Raw genomic sequence first — 14473 nt, forward strand, 5'->3', positions numbered from 1 at the left:
AATGGCCTGGAGTGTAAATGGAGGAGCACTTGCGCACGCGCATCAGTCAGAGTTTATTAGACTAGTATGGCATTGTGGCAATTAGAGAAGTAGCCGCGTCTCTGGATAACCAGTTATTGTCCGTGACGTGTGTTGTGAAATGCGATTGAACTGAAACGAGAGGGCTGCCGCGCCATTTTTTCCTTCTTAACATTGAGTGCAGTCAAGAAAGGCTATCAGTCAGTTGTAAGCTATAAAAAAAAATGATGGAAACTGTCACTAGCTTTTGGAGATAAAACACAAACGCAAACTGTGAAATAATAGCTACCACTCATGTGAAAAAAAATATTGTAGAAAACTCTGCTTGATGGCGCGCGAGAAAGCACAAGATCTAAAACAAGAAACAACTAATATGTGCACTAACAGCTTGAATAGGTCGAGTGCGTTTGCAAAGCCGCTCTTCTTAAAGGTGCACTGAAGAGGAATCTGAACTCGCCTTTTTGCCGCGGGAACTCGATCTACACGTTCCGAGCATTCTTAGAAACTTCGACTTATTGCCCTGTGTGGCCGATTTCTCTAATTAAATCGAATTAACGTCGGGCTCCCACCTTTGTTTTTGAATTCTCCCTCGTACGGTGGGCGGAGTCGACCAACGCGTGGAGTGCCTTTCAGCCAGCACCGTGGAGGCTTTGCTTTCGCTTTATGTTATTTTTTGGGTTTCCGCGAATAAATAGTTTCATTCGCCGATAATATGGCCGCAAAATAAGCCCGCAGAAATAAACATATGCGCGGACTATTTGCTTCTGCGGATTACTACGTATTACTCCGCCGATGGCAGAGCGGCAAGCCGCCACGGGACTGGGTGAAAGGCACTCCGCGCGTTGGTCGACTCCGCCCACCGTACGAGGGAGAATTAAAAAAAAAAGAAAAGGCGGGAGCCGGACATTAATTCGATTTAATTAGGGAAATCGGCCACACAGGTAAATAAATCGAAGGTTCTAAGAATGCTCAGAACGTGTAGATTGAGTTCCCGCGGCAAAAAGACGAGTTCAGATTCCTCTTCAGTGCACCTTTAAGCTTTGTTCGGGAAAGAAAGGCCTACAACGTCCTCTATTTCGAGACATCGTCGCAATCGGTGTAACTCGCAAGGTACAACAAAAATATTGCTTTGCGAATGTCTGCACACGTGCTCGCAGTGTTTTCGCAGATATATGAGGGCTCCCTGTCTTGTCAATACTCCTCTTTGGCCTCGGGCTATAGCGCACGTCCACTATGTTGTTATTGCGTTAGTATAACGTCATTTGGGGATATACGTGAAAATGTGCGCGCAACTATCGGGGTAGACTAAATCACAAATAGACTGCGCGACGTCGACATCATCTACCTAAGAAATGGTCGTGTGCGCAGCTGAACGGCCGAAACCAATTATGTCGCGGTAAAACAATCTTCTCGGGCTGCTGCTGCCGATGAGAGCATGGCAGAGCCTTCCTTCAGGGGATCTCCGCGACATATAAGACGAGGCGCGCAGAAGGAAGTAATACCCCGCTTTTACAGCCGCTTGCGGTGCCTGCGCCTGTTGGTCCCCCGCGCCAAGAACTTCCTTGAGAATGGCCCCCTCGTTCTCATTGTGATCGTTGTATAAAAAAAAAAAAATGTAAGTAGTTGTGCCTTGATATAAGCGGTGGTTTTATCGCGTCAACAAAAGAATGATAACGAGGAAAATAAAGGACAATGCGATTGTGTAAACACACTTAAATCTTCGCGTTAAGTTTGAGTTAAAGCGTGAATACGTATGAGACATTATATAAATGAATAGCGTGGCGAATGACCAGAGGAGGAATGCACCAAGCCACGTGTGATACACATGAACAGATCAATCTGCATGCGTTCGCAAGTTAGTCTAATGTGTCAAAGGGAGCTGCCAAATACTGAGATATAAAATTTGTTCTCACTACAGTGCAACCCTGGAAATGAGTGTTTCAGGAAGCATGAGGTCGTGGAAAAGAGAGCGGCGTTTATTCTATTCACCTTAAAGTGTTGCTGTCAAAGATTGTCAGAGGGGGGAAAACACATCCGTCTCACGTCTTTGTCATTTCACGTAATAACATAGCACCTTGGTCGATATCTACAACCGGCTAACCTAATGATCAGATCCGCTGTCGATGAGATTTTCCGCTCATCGGTACTAGTTCAGAACGGCTCCCGTACCTCCTATTTGCATTGGCTTCCTTCAAAGAGCTTGTGTCGTTCGTTCTTTGGTGTGAAACTAATTTTGATGTGTTTCCTAACAACAAGAAAAAACACAATACTGTTTTCGTTTTTTTCATATTGAGAAGTCTGCGGTTAAGATCTCGTACATAGTTAGTGATTCTTATTGTCACGTTGTGGTGAAAACGTCGTACGCCATGAACAAGCAGACAGAAGCGACGGTTAAATGAATTCTTTATTGGATTGATATGCACCCACAGAGTGAACAACTCTGAGGCGGCAATGGCTACAAATGCCTCTGCAGTGCTCAATTTAAAGCTGACTAAGGGCCTTCGAGATAAGGTGCCAAAAGGAGCTCGAACCAACTTGAATAATGTAGAAGCATTATTCTGCCGCCTCCTGCTACGCAAGAGAAGGCAAGCGTAGCAGGGGGCGGCAGAAAATTAGGTGGGCGGTTGAGATTAAGAAATTTGCGGGAATACGGTGGTCGTAACTGGCGAATGACAGGGTTAATTGGAGATACATGGGAGAGGCCTTTGCCTTGCAGTGGGCGTAGTCAGGCTGATGATGATGATAATGATGAGTTGCATGTGGCTACGACTATTAGACATAAACCTGATCGCATCTCGTGTCACAAACGAAGTGATGAAGTAGCGTGCCAGTGTCTTTCAGAACGAACAAACGGACAGTAAAAAGCTTTGCCATATTATTGTTCGGGGGATCGGCTATAAATGACTTATTGTATCACGAGCTAAGAACTATACCAACGATCTTTCTCTCTAAGCGACTTTTCAGACAAAACTCGGAAATAAGAATATGGGAAGCCGCCATTTTAACATTTTAAAGACAATGTCGTGTTGTAAACAAGACTGACTCGCTTTTTTTTTTTTTCCTGACTCACTTGCCAGAGCTACTGACGGAAGTTGCACTTCATTGGCCACCAAACAAGGACACGAAGAAGTTGGCTCTGCCTCTACAAGAAAAAATCCGTGGTGAACCATCCTTTACAGGCAACCGATTCTTTAATGCTCAAGCACATATAGTGGCCATTGCCCGCATTTGGCCTTCGTGTGCTTGTCTGGCTGACTGTCTGTAGCCGGTTTTGTGAAAGGCAGCTCGCCTGCCATGAGTGTGTGTGTATATATATATATATATATATATATATATATATATATATATATATATATATATGAGACAAGCCAACAGCCACAGAAACCAAGGAGCACAGGGGATTTTTTTAATTAATTTATATTTTTGTGGTGTTGATCAAGTAAGAATATTACTGTCGCTTAAAGCTAATTGATTAGAAAAGCAGAAGAAAAAACAACCACATGCCGCCGGTGGGATCCGAACCCACGACCTCCGAATTATATATATATATATATATATATATATATATATATATATATATATATATATATCAGTCATCAGCCCAGCTGTCAATGAATTTCGCGTTGGCACAAGTATAAACGTCTGGTCAGTTTTTACATACCTTAATTTACATTCTACAGGATACCTATCAATTGTCCTTTTTTTCAGCGCACACAAAGAACACAGCTAATAAAAAAATTGATTTGACAGGATTTTTTGAGGTGTATTTTATATCATAACAAGTACTAAAGTGGCGTACCAGTACGTCAAAAGTAGTTCCTTCTCGAAGTAGATCTGCATTGGTGTACGTATATTAAGGTCCCTAATTTAGTGACTGGTTCACTTCTGTGAGCTCCGTGCACTAAATCTTCCTAGGTAAATTCAGTGAAAACAACAAAGAGAATTACTCTATGCAGTAAACCGTAAGCAGATGTGCAACCATCTTCAAACGTAGTTACTTCTTTGTTCGCTATTGGCTCTTCGCTAATGAGTAATGTTGACTAATAATTCAATAATGTCATCAAAGCTGAAATCAGGCTTTAATTTCCCTTCTGCCGCGACAAGCAGCGAGGCTCCTTCTTTATTATAACTTTCTTAGTTTATTTACGTAAAACTCTACTCGGTAGTTCCGTCTTTCTCTCTTTTTTTTCTTCACACTGAAGCTTCAGCAAGATCTCAAAGCTTGAGACCTTGAATTAAGCTACTTTGTTCGAGGCCTCCATAGATGCAGCTTATTGGCTGCCGCAAGAGAGCTGTACAGAGCACTCCAGCTTAGCGAGACTGGGGCAGAAGAAAAGGAATGCCCCGAAATTTGATCGATGCTCTCGAAAAAAAAAATTACAAAAATAATGTTTCTTTTTTGGTGCCCTCTTGGAAATCGTGTTGTTGACCAAACTTCGGAACGAAGCGTTTCGCAACGAAACCGACCGTACTCTACATGAAAAGGCTCCTTTTGTTTTCAAATCTCAGTGACTGTCATTCTGAGCCTTTGTTTTGTCTTGAGTCTTTGTGTGCAAAAGGAAAGATGTTGGCAGGAGGAGTTTGTTTAGGGGCCACTCCACAAAGATATAGGAGAGTGAATTACCTTTCCTTCAGATTGCCCGCCAGGTTGGAGTCTTTTAAGGTTCCTGCAGAGGGAGAGAGAAACATTCAGTCAGTTTATTATGTTATCTAATTGATTACGATCTAGCCGGAAAGTGGCTACCTGGAAACAATTACGTTGTGGCACGGTAGTTAATCGCACGCTGGTCATAGTTATTGTGCAAGAGGAGTTGACAAGGAAAGCTTCATGGACGCGGAAAAGATAAGCTAGAAGTGAAACGCATCCGCTTTAATGTGGCGACATGAGTTAAGTCTGGTGTAACCTATTATTTGATCTTTTTTTAATTTTCAACTACTGCAAGGATTTGCCGTTTTTTTGGGGAAAATATAAGCATCAGCACCCACCCTCTACCCCAGTTGCCCTTTAGGATAGGGGGGAAGATGAAACTTAAAAAAAAAAACGAAAGAAGTAGTTAGCCTACTATCTAGAGTGCAACAGCATACGCTGCAAAAAGCGCTCATATAGCTGCACTAGATAGCTATGCGCGCTTACACTTGCGTGCACACTTATCTGGTACTCCGTCATCTTAGCACTGTTCGGCTTGAGAAAGGCTATCGTAATAACCGCGACTTTCCTTTATTATATAGAGTCTAAAAAGGATGCAAACGCATATGAAGGAGCGACGTAGTTACATTTTCTTTCGTTATCTTATATTCAACGTTATATTTTATTTAAAACTACAAAACAGCGTGACGAAAGTACTACATTAAATATCACGGTTCCATCCATTCGTATACTTGGGTGATGCATGGTGTAGTGAGTCTTTTTTTTTATGCTCTATCAAAGAAAATAAATAAAAAGAAATGTCATGCTGAGGGTCTAATGCGAAGAACTCTGCAAGCGGAATGCTGTTTTAGAATGCTGCACTTCTTGCTGATGTAATTTCCATCTGACGCATTTTGGTTTTGCCGCATCGTAGTGCATGAAAGTTGCGGCAGTTGATTTCGATTCACTTTCGCTGAGTTTATGGTTCGCTAATAGTTTTGTTATGCCTTTAGTTGAATTGTACAACTTGAACATATTTCGCTGGTCTATTTTTACGCACGAAGGCTACACTTTCACCTATGGAATTCTCATGCTGTTGGAACCCCAGAAGACTTTCGATCTCAGGGTATTTTTAAACACCACCAAAATTGCAGTGCTGAGACGTTTTTCGTTTCACTTAGACCTAAATGCTGTCTTTGTGGCAGGCTGGGAATCGCAGCAGCGGAAGGCCCTGGTCACGGCAGTTTTGATGAGCGCCGTGACCTTCAGGACAGTCAGTCACCTGTCGTTAAGCTTGAGACCGTTTCACAAAATGACGCTTTAGCAGCTCGTACTCACGTTTAGTAACATGACCGCACCCACACCACTAGCGCTGCTACATTCGTTGCAACACTATTCGTGCTGAGCAGTATTGCAGCACTATTCGTAAGGCAGAAAATTGCTCGCCGCCGGCTGCACAGACGGGAAAGCAATTCCCGGCCATTCGTTCGTGGGGTAAGACTGCTTGCGCCCAGTACGGCGACTGAATAAAACCGACTCACCGGACGTGCGTGCCACTAACGAGGTGCGCCGCCTGACTGCATATGGCAAACATGCTTTTCGGCCGACGGACATGCAGGCACCTCATCCTTCGGTCAAGTCATGCACCAGCCGACACACGTGTCTTATTTCGCCATCACCTAGTATTTGCTGCCGTTTTCTGGGCTGTCTCGCAGGCGCTTTCCGTCCGAACCTGCGTGCGCTGAAAGTCGATGAACGCTACGCACGCAGTTTTGTGGTAGGTCGTGTTTTTGCACAAGCGAGATAACTGGAGCCGTTTGCTATAGATGCGGCGTGCGGAGAAAGCAGTCAGTAAACGAGCGCATTTTATGAGGAAAAAACCCGTCTTCGGCGACTGGAATATCGCACAGGCAGAGAAGCATTCACAGTGAGAGATAGCTGAAGGTCAGGAGTCATGCAGGTGAGCACTGTACGCGACACAAGTGTTGTGAATTGGGCTTGCTGGTCAATGTTCGTATACGAAACAGCGCGAAGGACGGGACACCGGATAAAACCGGCTCACCATGGCGCCTCCGCCCTTGCGTCTCGTCCATTTTGCTGTTTCTAATATGACGGTGCACTACCTGCCCGCGGAAAAGATGCGTACAACGTACAATACAAGATAATAAATAAAAAGCACACTCTAAAATCTGAGATCGAACAAGGGCACCTGGATGCGGACCGGCAGTTTTACCGCTGAAACAGTTGGAGGTTGTTCTCCATTGCGTGCAGCAGTGAGCACAGAGTACATGTTTCGAGAAACTTCTGGTATGTTTTACAGTACAATGTACGCAACCCTTGTTTAGTTTCGTGTAGTGCGTACGGCAATTACGTCATAAGCTCACCGCCATAATTACTATAATTCAGACCACTCACTCTATATTTTACACAAAGAATGCATACACTCCCTCACAAACAATGACACTCCGCATGAACAGACTCAAACATATAGGAATGAACATGCATAGTCATACACGCACAAGAGACGTATATTGCGGGTCTGTCTAGGGAAAGGGTTTATGTAGACGTTTATCAAGGAGGAACGATGAGTCGAGTGAAACTTAGGGGCAGCGTAAAAGCTTGGACAGGGGAGGGGGGGTGTTCAGTTCTGCGCCTAAATCACACAGGCCTCATTAACTCTCATCGGCATTGAAGCAGCTTCAGTAAAGCAGCGCGTGGTTATGCCTACTGAAATCGTTCACATTGAAATTTTTTTTTGGGACACAGAACACAAAAATAAAGGGAAGGAAGTTCTACTTATTTCTGTCATCACCTCTGGGGTTTTGCGCTAAGGCCGAGTATTACAGGGAAGGCGTGAGTTCTTATTCGGGATGCTCAACAAGCTGAATAGGTGTATTACACTGAGAGAAATAAAATAATGTAATAAGTAAAGATGAAGGGTAACATTACTTCAGGACAACTGGCGTACGGCTCATTTCTGCGAAAGAAGATACCGGAATGAAACCTATCTCAGCATTAATTGTGGTCCGCATCAGACTTGCCCAGCACGATCAAAAAGGATTTGTATACAGAAGGGCAATACGAAAGTCCTGATGTAACTAGCAAGTATAATCCAAACCATAGGTTTTCTAAACTTTGTGCCTTGCTTAAAGGGTTCTCCTTAGGGGTGTGCGAATATCAAAATTTTCGAATACGAATCGAATTCGAATACTTGATTCCGAATATTGAATCGAATATCGAATAATCAAGGACAGATGCATTTAACCACTACAAAGCATTTATTTGAGCACCCAAGAACATCACAGTTCAATTATTGATGATTAAATGAACACAAAAGGTCTGTGTGGCTACACAAAAAGTATCAAAGTGTCGAACGTATCAAAGCATCAAAGTGTTCTTAGAAGAGTGGAAATATCCGAGGGGACGGCTAGTACACAGCATTGATAAAGGCTAGCTTTCCATCAGCACAAAAGCGCGTTGCTGGGATGAACATAAAACGTTGTCGTGGAAGGAAAACCAGCTGCTCCACATGGTCAGGCAGTAGTAGTTCCCTTCTAGATGAAGCGACTCCTCCAGCCACAGAAAATGCCCTCTCACTTGGCACTGACCTGGCACGTATTGCGAGGTACATCGTGCACAGCTCTGACCATAGCAGCTTCGCAGGTATAGCCACAGAAAAGCTCACCAGCGCAGTCAGCTACGGCATGACCCTTGGAGGAAGGAAAAATTTTCCTTCCAAATTCGAAGGAAAAATTTTCCTTCATCCATGCACATTGCTTTGGGCGCCGCCATGTTGTTATGTCTCTGTCGATAGGGCTTGCGGACAGAAATGAACGCCGGTGCTCACAATGAATATTCGGCTAGATACAAATATTCGCGTCTTGTCGAATATTCAAAAGAACAACAATACTTGGATTTCGAATCGAATACGAATATTAAAAATATAATATTTGAAATATATTCGAAAATTTCGAATATTCGCACACCCCTAGTTCTCCTTCCTCCCCCTATTTCACTTATTCAGCCTGCAATGACAAAAGGTTTACTGAAACGTCACGGAATCACAGCGCTTGCAGAAGAGGACACAAACGCAACTGAGAGGAAACACACGCACACAGCGGTCCTCTCTGTGTCCTCGTCTGCAAGGGGTGTGATTCCATGATTTCTGACAAGAACCAACTAGCCCAGCAACGTATTACTGAAACGCTTGGCCGAGGTCGCTGGGGGTAAGCCTCTGCTATTTTCTTCTCCGTGCCAGCAAATGTTATCAGCTGGTGCCAGTTGGGTCGAAAATAGAAGCATACGGTTTTTCAGCGCGCAAGTTTTTGCATGCGCAGTCTGCGCTGACGTTGGTGCCAAGCAGTCAATGAAGACAGAATATTCTCTTGAAAAACGCGCTCCCACTCAGGGAGCGCGCTGGCACTGAAAACTTTTTTTAGGTTTCGCAGCGCTGTAATACAAAAAATTGCAGGAAGAACATTGAAGTGCAGCAGAAAGTGCATGAAAATTCCGAATAAAAGTAAGAAATGAGGCTTACATAATAAGACACCCCCAGGAAAGTTCGCCAAACTCGCTCCTGGTGCAGGCTGTTCTCAAGTTTAGGCGTATCCTCGTCGCGTGCTCGATCTATCTTAATATAGCCGGAAAGTGCTGTCCTCACGTTTCCAAGCGGCTTCCCGGACTGCTTAGCTCACGAAAAAAAAAAAAAGCCACTTACACAAGATCACGAAAGATGCGTTGGAAGCAAAAAAAAAAAATAAATAAAATAAAACCGACTCTGCAGGTGTTTTCTTGGCAGTTTGGATAAAGCATAGGGATCGAACGGAAAATCGCTCTGCTGGGCAAACTCACATAATCTCTGCTCTTCCGATTTCTCTAACGTTAGTTGCCGTGTTCTCGCTTTTATTTATTAAATATAAATTAGTACGGTGCCGTTAAAGAACGAGACAAAATATTTGCTCGAGTCAAAGGTGAGCAATAAGAAAACTGTCTCGTGAAAAAAAAAGTTAAAAATTGAGATGCACCTAGAACCGGAATCGATATATAAAGTTAATGCCAACATTGGTTGCAAGATTTCAACGTAGCATCGATTTTGCAAGTAAACTTGTGTCAATTGCTGCTGATTACTGAGCAGCCGCCGCAGTGGCTCAGTCCCGAGTGGCTGTCAAGGCTGGAGCCCTTGACGGTACTCAAGGAATTTTAGCATCACAATGCCTGCCCCTTGTGGGTACAGGCTATTTGAACGCTGTGTATATATGTTCGCATGTGTTACTGTTATTTTTGTGTCTAAGCCAGGCAATAAAGAAAAAAAAAGCCGCAGTGGCTCAGTGGTTATGGCGCTTGGCTGCTGACCCGAAAGACGCGGGTTTGGTCCCGGCCATGGTGGCCGAATTTCTATGGAGGCGAAATTCTAGATGCCCGTGTACAGTGCGATGCCAGCGCGCCCCAGGTGGTCGAAATTTCCGGAGCCCTTCACTACAGCGTCCCTCATAGCCTGAATCGCTTCGGGACGTTAAACCCCATAAACCAAACCAAACCCAACCAAACCAAATTACTGAGCGAACTCGTAACCGCTAAACAAAGAAACAAAAACAAATACAAGCCGAGAATTCATAAACGTCAGAAGCTACTAATCATGTATTCTCGCAGTAAACCAAAACTCTTCTTTCTGGTGAGAAGCAGTGGCTGAAATCACTTTCGATATATGACGAAAATCAATGAAGGCTTGCATATCACGGTTGGTGCTTCTGTAAGTATTATTGTGCACACAACTGTTGCATGCACATCTTTCTAAGCGAAAGTTAAGGATGTTGCGGGGCTAGCAGCTTGCTCTCAGACATTGTGGGGTGAGCAGTGCTGGCAGACGGCGCGCAAGAACAAGGAGACTGCGTTGACTTTAGAACACGTTAAGGCGCATTTTTTTTTTTTGCTGAGATTTCATGCACGGGGCTGCTTATACAGTTAGAACCATTTGCACAATTTTTCTGTTTTTTTTTATATGACCAAGGGCCATAGCATGTTCCAATAGCCAATTTTTAAACGAGTCTGTAAGAGAAGGCTAGAACTGGACATAATTTAGAATTTAAAAAGAGCATCATGTTCGTAGAATTGTTTCTCAGCAGAATTACATTCGATGCGCTCACTGCGTCAGCAGTAGAGCTATCATTTCTCAAAGTGCCGTGTTCCGGGTCTGAAGCCGACGCTGAGACCCCCGCGGGGGAGTGATCGGAGGAGTGCTCCAGCTTAGGGCGAAAAACTTTGCCGTCCGAATGGCAGGAAGCAGAAAAAACTGATCCCTTTTTCCAACAAGATGTTTATTGCACGCGTTTATGTACTTACAGGTACTAGCTATGTACGGAGATTATTTACAACGTAGCCAGCTAGTGGCTGCGCTGAAGAAAATCAACAGAAAACCTGACTAATCACAAATACAAAACTAACGCTGCTATAAGGCAGAAGTGAATCAGCTAACGCATATTTGCCGCATTAGATTCCATGATCTGCTGTCCGTGTTCCTTTTTCATAGGAGTTAATCACAATAAACACCATGGACTTAACACAATTCCTTTTGGAAAGCTCTTTACATGTGTGCGTCCAATGATACGAAGATGTGTTTCAGATGATTCACCGGCTGAATAGCAAAAAAAGGGAGAGTAAAGGCCGGACAACAGACAAACGAAAAAAGATGACCGTTGGATGAAATTTCCATTCCACCAGCGCATGCTGATTGTCAGCATTGAGCGCCAGTCTCGCCTAAGGCGTTACATATGCAAGCTTTTAGCTCACGTTGAACGTTTCCGTCTGCACTCGTATATATGTAAATGTGGCGTGCCTGTGTATGGGCCTGTATATGTGGATGAGGAATGTAGGTCAGCTTATTCGAGGAGACACTCACTCAAGCAGCTTAAATTGGCGTTATTTTCAGCTGTGTGCACCATGCAGTCTTGGTTTGTTACCGGTTGGCAGCCTAAATTCTTATTTACATGCAGTGAACCAATCTGATTTTCTATTCTTTCTGCACGCGTAGCATGTGGCTTCCCGCAGACGGTCATTGCTCTTAGTCGGTTCTCGTCCTCAATTGGTATCCGATATTGCTCCATCTTTACGCAATCATGCCAGCTATTCCCCTATAAGAACGTAAAACAATGAAGAATAGGGCAGTCTTTGTTCAGTATTATGCAGCTGGCACGCCCCCGATCCCTCGTACTGTCGCTTGGGCCTCAGACCTTCACTAAAGCTTTTGTCTGGTTGCGAAGTTTCTGTTAAGCAGGAGCAGCCGCTGCCTGAATACTGAGAATGGCATTCCAGCCCCAAACTTTCCGCGGCTTCCTTTCAGCAAAATAATTCTCGAACTTTGGTCTCAACCCTAGAGTTGTTCCTCGTCGCTCGCGGCCCTTGTCTTCGCCGGCAGTCGTAAATTAAACCCCGCTCCCAAGGGGGGATGAAAACAGTCTGCTGGGCTTTCCTTTGGCTCCGCTGGCGGGGATCGCTGCCGCGATTAGAACCGCGGCGCCCAGCAGAGATTTCGGAGAGCTATGTGCAAGACTGAGCCATTCGCTGGATTGCGTCTGCGTTTCCACTAATGACTGGGGACGCCGGAGAGAATTTACTCTCCGTGTACAGCGTCGGTTCGTCAAACAGGCAGACTCGGGAGCTCTCTTTTGTGAGGGGTCAGAATGCTGTGTTGTGGGTTGCATAGAGCTCATAACATTCCAAATCTGCGCCTTTTAATGACGCGTGGCTGCTGTCACAAAAATGGGCACAAGTGAGCAAAGTTGATGACGAATTATCGACCCGTGTCCCTTACTTCAGTTTGTTGCAGTCTCGTGGAGGCTATGCAAAGCATGCTACTGTTTATCTCGAGTGCAGTGAAATATTTTGCTAACATCATCGCGGCTTCCACCCAAGGCTTTCGACGGCTACGCAACTTATGGAAACCGTTCATGATTTCCCTAAAGCATTAGATCACAGAGACAGATCGATGTCGTTTGCGTAGATTTTGCCAAAGCCTTTGACTAGGAGCGACACAGTAAATTGCCTTTTAAATTGCGTAGGTTCTGAAATAGATAAAAGCTATCAGACTAGCCGTAGGCAGGTTGTGCTTATTGATGGTTATGAACCTGGTTTCCTGGATGTGTGCTCTGGTGTGCCGCAGGAATCTGGGCTTGGTCTTTTGCTTTTTTTGGCCTACATAAATGACGTAGTGACTGCTGGGAAACCACCTGTAAAAAGTCAAACTTTTTCCTGAGGAGTGTTTGATGCACGGATCAGTGACTTCTATGAACCCCCAGATGATTTAACCAGTGCCTCTCAGTGAGTAAAGTCATGAGTAATGTCAGAAATGGGAAATGTAAAGAAATTGCTCTAAAATAACTTTCGCACAAATTACCAGGAAAAAGAAGCCCCTTCTCTGCCATTATTATATTTGCGACTACTCCTTGGCAGACGTAAATATAATCAAGGGATAACTTGCTCATGAGATAAATTCGCATACCCATGTCGAATATGTTATGTCAGCGGCTTTAAAGAAGCTGTGCTTATGGAGATCTAAGTTCTCCAGAGCCCCGAAGGAATTAAACTTATTCGCCTATGAGGCATTCGTTTGACCTCTGCTGGAGTATGCGACAATTGCCTGAAATCCCAAACAAGCGGCTTTGCAAAGAAATCAAGATACAAATTCCTGCCGCTTGATTTATCTGTAACAGGTATAGGGCGACCGATTCGGTCAGCGATATGTTGCAGTCCTGCAACCTTGAGCTGCTAGAAACGAGGAAGAATAAACAGAGCTTGAAATTAAAGATAAATAGGAACAGGTACCTGTATCCGCTGGCTAAACTTAGTGCGCGACTGAACCATCATGTAACAATACACCTTTACTTAGCGCCGCCGCGGTGGCTCAGTGGCTATGGTGCTCGGCTGCTGTCCCAAAAGACGCGGGTTCGATCCCGGCCGCGGCGGCTGGAATTTCTTTGGAGGAGAAATTCTAGAGGCCCGTGTACTGTGCGATGTCAGTGCACGTTAAAGAACCCCAGGTGGTCGAAATTTCCGGAGCCCTTCACTACGGCGTCTCTCATAGCCTCAGTCGCTTTGGGACGTTAAACCCCATAAACCATAAACCATTTACTTAGCACACTTGCGCCTTTCACTGTAGCTTCTTTCATGATGTAATACAGCTGTGGAGTGAACTGCCTCCTCATGTTGTGCATAGTACCAGTATGACAGCTTTGCAAGCAAGCGTTGGCAAATAATTTATTGAGCGCTAACCCATTGATCCGTGTTTGGCGTATTGCATTATTTGTGCTTTTCTTATGCTTTCGCTGTCATCAGTTCTACTCTAAAAGTATGTGCATTTTGCGTCTGTCATGCTCTAACTCGAAATGTTCGTGGTTATAATGTTTCATATTTGACTTTTAGAGTGCATCACTGTTTTGACGGAATAATTTGTGTTCGCTCACTGTCAGAACCCTCAAATGAGGGCTCAGAGTATGAATGAATGAATGAATGAATGAATGAATGAATGAATGAATGAATGAATGAATGAATGAATGAATATAAAATGATGCAAATAACCGGTTCTTTCAGAGAAGGCTAGCCATGCTCAGAGCAGAAGAAATGCCACTTTGTGAGCTGTCGCTACGTAGCACCGTTTTGTTCTTTCTGGATGGCAGCCTTTCGCTGGAAACCGCATCACGCTGAATTTAAGAGCTATACAACGAACTGCGACCAAAGCTGAGAAATCCTAGGCAGCAAGCTATGTGGAGAATTGCGGAACAAGTCACTCCTACTCTGTTTTACTAACCTTTCTCAAGGACTGTGAATATTTGGCGC

General features: G+C 44.3%; 1 protein-coding gene across 1 annotated transcript in view; it reads right to left on the bottom strand.

Annotated features, from left to right (window-relative positions):
• Window positions 1–14473, bottom strand: part of LOC149365139 (solute carrier family 13 member 2-like) — a 205693-nt gene that overhangs the window by 68374 nt on the left and 122846 nt on the right. The window contains exon 2 of the mRNA XM_089575233.1: window positions 4643–4685. The gene's annotated coding sequence lies outside the window, so the exon portion shown is untranslated. The remainder of the gene's footprint in view (window positions 1–4642; window positions 4686–14473) is intronic.

This window comes from Amblyomma mixtum, chromosome 2 (genome assembly GCF_055824585.1).
Source record: "Amblyomma mixtum isolate Tamu chromosome 2, ASM5582458v1, whole genome shotgun sequence".
Taxonomy (NCBI): Eukaryota; Metazoa; Arthropoda; class Arachnida; order Ixodida; family Ixodidae; genus Amblyomma; species Amblyomma mixtum.